Source organism: Lathyrus oleraceus, chromosome 3 (genome assembly GCF_024323335.1).
Source record: "Lathyrus oleraceus cultivar Zhongwan6 chromosome 3, CAAS_Psat_ZW6_1.0, whole genome shotgun sequence".
Lineage (NCBI taxonomy): Eukaryota > Viridiplantae > Streptophyta > Magnoliopsida > Fabales > Fabaceae > Lathyrus > Lathyrus oleraceus.
This window is the reverse complement of record NC_066581.1, coordinates 467,160,470-467,167,920: the sequence shown is the minus strand read 5'-3', so window position 1 is coordinate 467,167,920 and position 7,451 is coordinate 467,160,470.

Here is a 7,451-nt window from a genome sequence, read left to right as displayed (position 1 = left end):
AAACATCCATTTATTATTGATGCAAAATGTTGCAAAATGAAACACATGAGGTGGCCCTTACAATGGACCAGTACGCTTCGGGCAAAACATATGGCTTTCATGCAAACAAGATTAAAACACAGAAATACTACACTTCCGGATGAGCGACAGTGATGCTTTTGGAGACCTTTCAGTTGCCTAGTATGCACGACTTTATCCATGCCTCGAGCTCGCGGTCACAATCAGTCTTTTCACTCACTGAACAAGCATGATCAGGATCCAGGATTCCTGCACTGACAAAGGCGTACGGTGGGCGACATCCTCTATTTGGTCTAGACGACTCTTGATCCGGTTGATAACCGACCCCAAACATGTCTGCTTTTACCACGATGTCAATGATCCTTCCCCAACCTTGGGCCTCTCTGCTCTTCACCACTTCCAGAGCTTGCTTATAAGAAGAAATGGACAGCTTCTTCTCTTTCTCAGCAACAAGGGCATTCTCCACCTGGACGGTTTCTACTGCCAGATTGGGTGCTCTACATCTTACATCGTCCATTTCTACTTTCTTCATCTTCTGGGTCGTGTCTTTCATCAATACACACCCTTCTGTGGTGACGGCCGCACAACAATTACCAACACTAGAGAGAGCTCCATCCCTTATTAGAGGTTTTGGGACCACAGACGTTGGAACCTTTAACTGATTCTCCTCAGCCACTTCCATTCCTCTCTTGTTCTTTTTTACCATCTTTACCTTTGCGGGACCCTGCCTGGGTACGGGGTTGACATCCTCATTCATTATCTGGGCCAAGCTGATAGCCTTGGAGTCCACCATATCCTGGACGATATGCTTGAAAGCTCTACAACCCTCAATGTTGTGTCCGGGTGCCCTAGAGTGAAACTCGCACTTGGCACTCTCATCATAGTTGGCAGGCCTCCGCTGCTGTTCTATAGGAATCAAAATCCTTGGCCGAACCAATCCCAGATCCCTCAACCTCTCGAACAGAAGGGTATAAGTCACAGGCGGCTCTTCAAACTGACGATCCTCCTTCTTCTTCTTTACTTGGCTCTCAGCTTTTGGTGCCTTCTGTTGAGGTGGCAGTTGTTGCTGTTGAGCAGGTGGATTACTGACAGGAGTGGTTACAGTGGCAGCATAAGGGTGATAACAATCTTTACTACGTTCTTTCTTTGCGGGCACACCAACTGGCTCAAACTCCTTCTTGAATGGACCACTGTCGGAGGGTTTCTTTGCTACAGTACCAGAAGGTTTGTTCACTTCGAAGGACAGAGCCTTCCCCTGAACTTTCTCCACTATCAGCCACTTCTCAATCTTTTCCAATCTCTCAGACATGGCTTTCTGCCCCAAGGCAAGCCCTTGCATAACACTGAACAAGTCCCTCATCATCTCTTTCAGTTCAAGGATGTCGGCGTTGGGAAGATCCATCAGCTTGGATTTGCTGACCCCAGCAAGTTATCTGAACTGACGAGCTATGCGCCCCGGTTGAACACTGAAACCTACAAAACAGCAAATGGGTTAGTATGACTCACACATGCGATGTCTGTCCGTACTAGGAATATTCTGTCCTTTTTTTTTTGGTTTCATCGAGACAAATAAAATTTCATCAACAATTTTCTGACATCTGGATGTCTCTCAACCTGAATTTCAATTAAAAATAATGGACCCTGAGTACGGACAGACATGAGTTGAATGCAGATGAATGCGAAATGATATGATGCAAATGCATGAATGCAGGCTACTGTGCCACCAAGTCATCTGAAGATCCAATATTTCTCTGAACCAGTCACATCTGTGGGACCAAGTTACCATAAATCCAACTTGGGGGAGTTCCGACATAAACGAAATCGGAGATTACATCACTATCTTCACAGGAACAGCCACTGAACGGATGACAAACAGATCCTCTGAACAAGTACTCTCAACTCAACCCGGGGATCCGAAATAAACGGAACCCGCTGATAAACCACAGACAGAACTCTGGCGTCCCAGAAATAAATGTCCACAATCCATAGTCACCATCAGTACCAAGAGTCACCAATAAGTCACCAACAAATCAGCAACTGTACCTGTAATGATCAAACCCTCCCCACTCACGGGTGTCATCTAGGTCAGGGTAAAGCCGAGAGAAACGCAGCATAAATAACCTTTCGCAGAATACCATCATATACATACCCGAAGTATGTAATGACAATATCCCACCAGGGTCTGAACTGCTCGTGATATCAATGTTCCGCTAAGTGGCGCAATACCACCCGCTTCCCATGAATCACTCTATTCCTAAGCATCCTAGATTTCACTCATAGCCTGGGTATTGGGCCTTTTACCTCGAGTAACTCCCACCCCAAACAGAGAGACACAACACAACCAGCAGATGAATAGGAATGAATGCAAACATTAATGCACACAATAAATGCAAACAATAAATGAAATGAATGCAATAAATAACACAGCAAAAAGCAACCAAAGCCCTAACCTAGAGAGCGCTAGGAGAGACTCGCTTAGGGAAGATGGACCAGCAGAGGTCAACTTCTCTACTCCCCAGCAGAGTCGCCAGCTGTCGCATTACGCGAAAAACCGGCGAGAAAACAAGAACAACAGAACCGCCACCGTGCGTTATTTATCCCAAAGAGGGAAAGGAAACGCTCAGAGTAAACCTGGAAAAGACATGGTCTCGCGACCAAAGAGAATGGGATCGGGAGTCGGTTATGCGAAGGGAAGGTATTAGCACCCCTACGCATCCGTCGTACTCGACGGGATCCACGCACAATAGGAAGGAAAATGGTTGCTAAAACACTGCTCAAACACACACACACTGGCTGAAAGAGACACAAGAAAACAAACAAGACTGACTCGGCAGGATATCGCATCCTGGGCCTACTTAGTCTATCAGGCATAGACATCAGAGTCAAAGTAGTTCGGACTGGGGAAACGACACATGCTTGCTAGGATGTCGCATCCTATGCATACGTATCTTCTTTGGACGAAGAAGAATCAGAGCATTCGTAGCTCGGCTGACACGCACACAAACAAACACAGGCAAAGGCAAACATGGAGCCCGAATGCCAACCACTGGACTTACATCAGCATCCAAACCAAAACACACACAAGAAGGTAAACGTGGAGCCCGACTGCCAATCACTGGACTTACATCAGCATCCGAACCAACAAACCCACACTAGAACCCGAATGCCACTCGATGGACTTACATCAGCTTCTAAGCACACAACAACATAAAACAAAGACACAGGCGCCCGGAGAGATCTGCTCATCTCCTGCCTACGTACCTCATCTGGTATGAGGATCAGGGCGACGTAGTTCCCCTACGAAGGGACACAGGACTAGCCTAACCAGATAACAGAGGGAGACACAACTAGGGAGACTACGACTCGAGCCTAGATGTTATCATGCAAAATCATCCCTAAGTTAAGGTTTCTAGCTAAACTTGCACAGGAAGCAAGCCTATCCTAAACATGACTTGCACAGGAAGCAAGCCAAACTAAACCTAACTTGCACAGGAAGCAAGCCAAACTAAACCTAACTTGCACAAGAAGCAAGCTAAAGCAAACACACAAACACAAGTAGCACACACTATATGCAATCAAATGGGCTCAATCAAGGTTAGGTTTTAGTCGAGGGGTCATATCAACCTCAACAAACAAACCACTGTAACTGGGTAGTGTTAGCTCTTAACCCTAACATTGAAAGTTAGGGTGAAGCTGATGAAAGGTGAGTGAAGATGAGACTTCACAGCTCTTATCCCTGGCCTGGGAGAGCTTAAGACAAGAATGTGTGGGTTCAGAAAGGGGGAACCCTTCTACACATATGACACTGACTCAACTGTACAATTGTACAAGATCTTGGGTTGGTATCTGTAATGTATCAACACAGTAGTGTGAGCAAAACAGATGACACACAGAATAGCAGGGGATGGATTGCACATCCCTTGGGTTCTGCCAATTGCCTCTTCACTTAGGAGGTCTTTGAATATGTACAAGGACAAAAGTAAACAGTCACAAACATTGCCTCTTAAGGAGGACTTCAGACAGGTGCCTGGCCAAGTAACAGGCCAGGTCTTCCAGACTACATGGAGTAAGGAAATTATACCTCAATGCAAATTGCTTATCAAGCAAAGCAAAGCAAAGTTCACAAGGAACTAATAGCAACTAAAGTACCTGAAATCAGTCAAACACAATTAGTATACCAGACACAAGGTTAAAATAAACAGCATAAGAGTCAAGCAGATAACACAGTCAATCAGATGTGCAAAGCACAAGCTCATAACAAGTGAGCTAAGCAACCTACAAAACAAACAAGTTAGTTAATGATAAACAATCAAACTCATTCAACTTGTACTAATCTCTTTGATGCAATTACTGCTTAACCTGAAACAACAAGCTTAAACATGAGCAACAAGACCACTAGGACAAGCCTAGGGTCAAAAGGAGACAAAAAGTTTAAAACAGCAAAGGGCAAGTGTCCAAAGTCAAGACAAATCAATCAAGAAGCAAACCCAAGTGGTCTCACATTCATATCATTCACCATCATCATTTCACAAGCAAATTAGGTCAAAGCAATGGCATATGGAACCTCAAAGAAGTCAACAGAATGACTCAACTCAAATCCAATCATAAACATTTCAAAAATTCCTCAAATAAATCATGGTCAAACATCATCCATAACATGATAGGCATACCAAATTTCAGCTCATTTGGATCAAAGGAAGTAGGGAAATTAAATTCAGAAAGGAAAAGCAAGTTCAAGCAAGCTCAAAGAAGTCAACCAAACATGCACCAACTTGAATAAATCATAAAACAGTGACAACATATGAGAAATGAATGGGACTAAAACCATGACAGACTTTAAGATGTCTACAATGCACATGTCAAATTTCAAGTCCATCCAATTAAGCATGAGAATTTCACAAATCATATGGCATCATGTGTCACAAAAGTCAACAACTTGGTCAAACAGGGGAGAAATTATCAATCAAATAGGAAATGCTTCCAAAAAATTCCAGAAAAATTCACATGTATTCTTAACATCCATAAGTATGTTCATGCAAAGAATCAGACCATTTTGAGTTCAATAGGCAAGGTAATTAAAATCATGAAGTTGGACATGCATGGTGTGACACAAATTGTCACACCCCTATTCAAAAAATCATATCTCCACAACCAGCAATGAGAAAATTACAAACTCTACACCAAAATCACCATGAACATGTCTAGTTTAAGCACAAAAAATTTGAGAAGCATTGGATAAAGCATCATCATTTCACAAACAATTTGGCAAGGCATACACAAAATGGATACACATGAACAAACCCTAGCACAAATAATTTTTCCACATGTGCACAATTTGAATAAAAATGCTCATAAAAAACTAGATGAAAAATGGAGATCAGTGCAAAAAATCCCATCTCAATTGGACCAAAATTGAAGAACTTATGATTTTTCTAAGTTGCCATGCCAAAATGAAATAAATATTGAAAAAGAAAATGATTTAAAGAAATAAATAAACCGGGAATGGCATTGTTGTAATTATGCGTTCATTTAAATGGAACGCAGCGTTCCAACTAGACTGCGTGGCATCCTGTTATTCGTCACATGGCCAAAAAACTGGGAAACTCATGCAAGGAAACAACAAACGCGATCAAAACAAATTCTGGGCTTGGCTTTCTAGGGTTTCAATGTAACAGTACCTGTTCATCATCGTGATGAACAAAATTTCCAGAATTTGGAAACGAGCACAGCAATCAAACCAACTCATCACGCTCATCACAAATCTAACCTTAGTTTACCCTAATTCGAACTAACAACAAAGAAATAAGCAAGAACATGTTTAACAACCAAACTTTGAATCCATGTATCTTCTTTAATACTCAACCATTTCTCTTGATTCAAAGCTCAATACATTCATGGCAACAAGATCTATAAGATGCATAGCACGATTTCATCAAAGGCTAGGTTCGAATTTCACCTGATTTTGAAGAGCAGTGATGAACTGATGTTTTTCTGGCCGTGGAAAGTGTAAACAGATGACCAATGATGCTCTAGATGATGAATGGACAAGTATGGAAAGCTTAGCTACTCTGATTCTCGCTCCAAATCTGAACTGCCATGAATGAAGCTCAATGGAACAGTGCTGGAAGATGGCCTTACAGTCGTGATTTAAGGCTTGCAAGAGCTTAAACAATGTTGGTGAAAGATGAAACAAACAACAGGGCACGAGCTCCTTTGGAATTTTTTCAGAAAAAGTTCAGATGAAGAGTGAGTGTTCTTGAGAGAAAATGTGTGAATCTCAGTTTTTGGAAGTGTGTCTAGGGTTTTAGTCAGAAACAATGCCATCTATACTCTGATTAACAAGGTTTAAACATGGTTAGTGTAATGGTAAGTGGAATTTTGCTTAATGGAAGTGTTTTGCCAATTTGCTAAAAAACCAAACAAATTGCATGGGGTGTATGTATATGCACGAAATTGGGCTCAAGCAAATCCAAAATATGATTTCTGAACAATTGTAAATGGTATAAAGTGTTGGAAATGTTTTATTTGAAAGTCCATTTTTCAACTCACCCCTTTTTTAATTCATGCACTTGGAAAAAGGCCATTTTGAATGAAAGATTTTTGGTGAATTGTGATGAAAGATTTGGATAGAGCACATCAAATATGACTTGTAGCAAAAAACCCCACCCAATTTGGCCAAATGGTTTGGAAGATATGCCACTTTGAAGTTCAAAAAAACTTGAGAATGACTTGATCATAACTTGCCAACCATGAATGAGAAATGAGTGTTCTTGGACTTTTTGGAAAGGTGAGAGCAAGATCTTCAACTTTCATGTTGGACAAAATTTCATTTGAAGCTTGTATGATGATGTAAATTTGAGGAGAAAAACTTTCTATTTTTGGCAGTTTCCAATTACAGGTCACCTACCATTTTAGGAAACTTTTTGTCTGACTTTATTTTCTCCAATCTTGATCTTTGAAATGTCAAATGAGACTTGTATGGACATGAATGAACCCTTTCAAACCATCTCCCACCTTGAAATCCATAAAATCAGGCACAGTTGACCACAATTGACCAAAGTTGACTTTCTAGGGTTTCTGATGGACTGAACAATGACTGATGACTTCTGAGCACCCAATCCTTGACCAAATCACTTCAAAAGGACCCCTAGGTCATGTGAACATGTTGGACCAACCCTAGGGCCCTGTCTCAATGGAAATTGCACTTGCTTGCTTGACTGACTGATCTCCTGACCAGTTTGACCTAATTTGTCAGTTGAACTTGTACTTGGGCAAATGGACAATGCAATGTTATGCAGTGGACTATGTTATGTTAATGACCTAAAAATGAAAATGTATGTACAAAAGGTAGGTGCAAATTTGAGGTGCTACAAAACCCAAGATCTGTTTTTGTTTTTGTTGAAGGCTCAAAAGCCTCTCTAGTTGGATGGAGG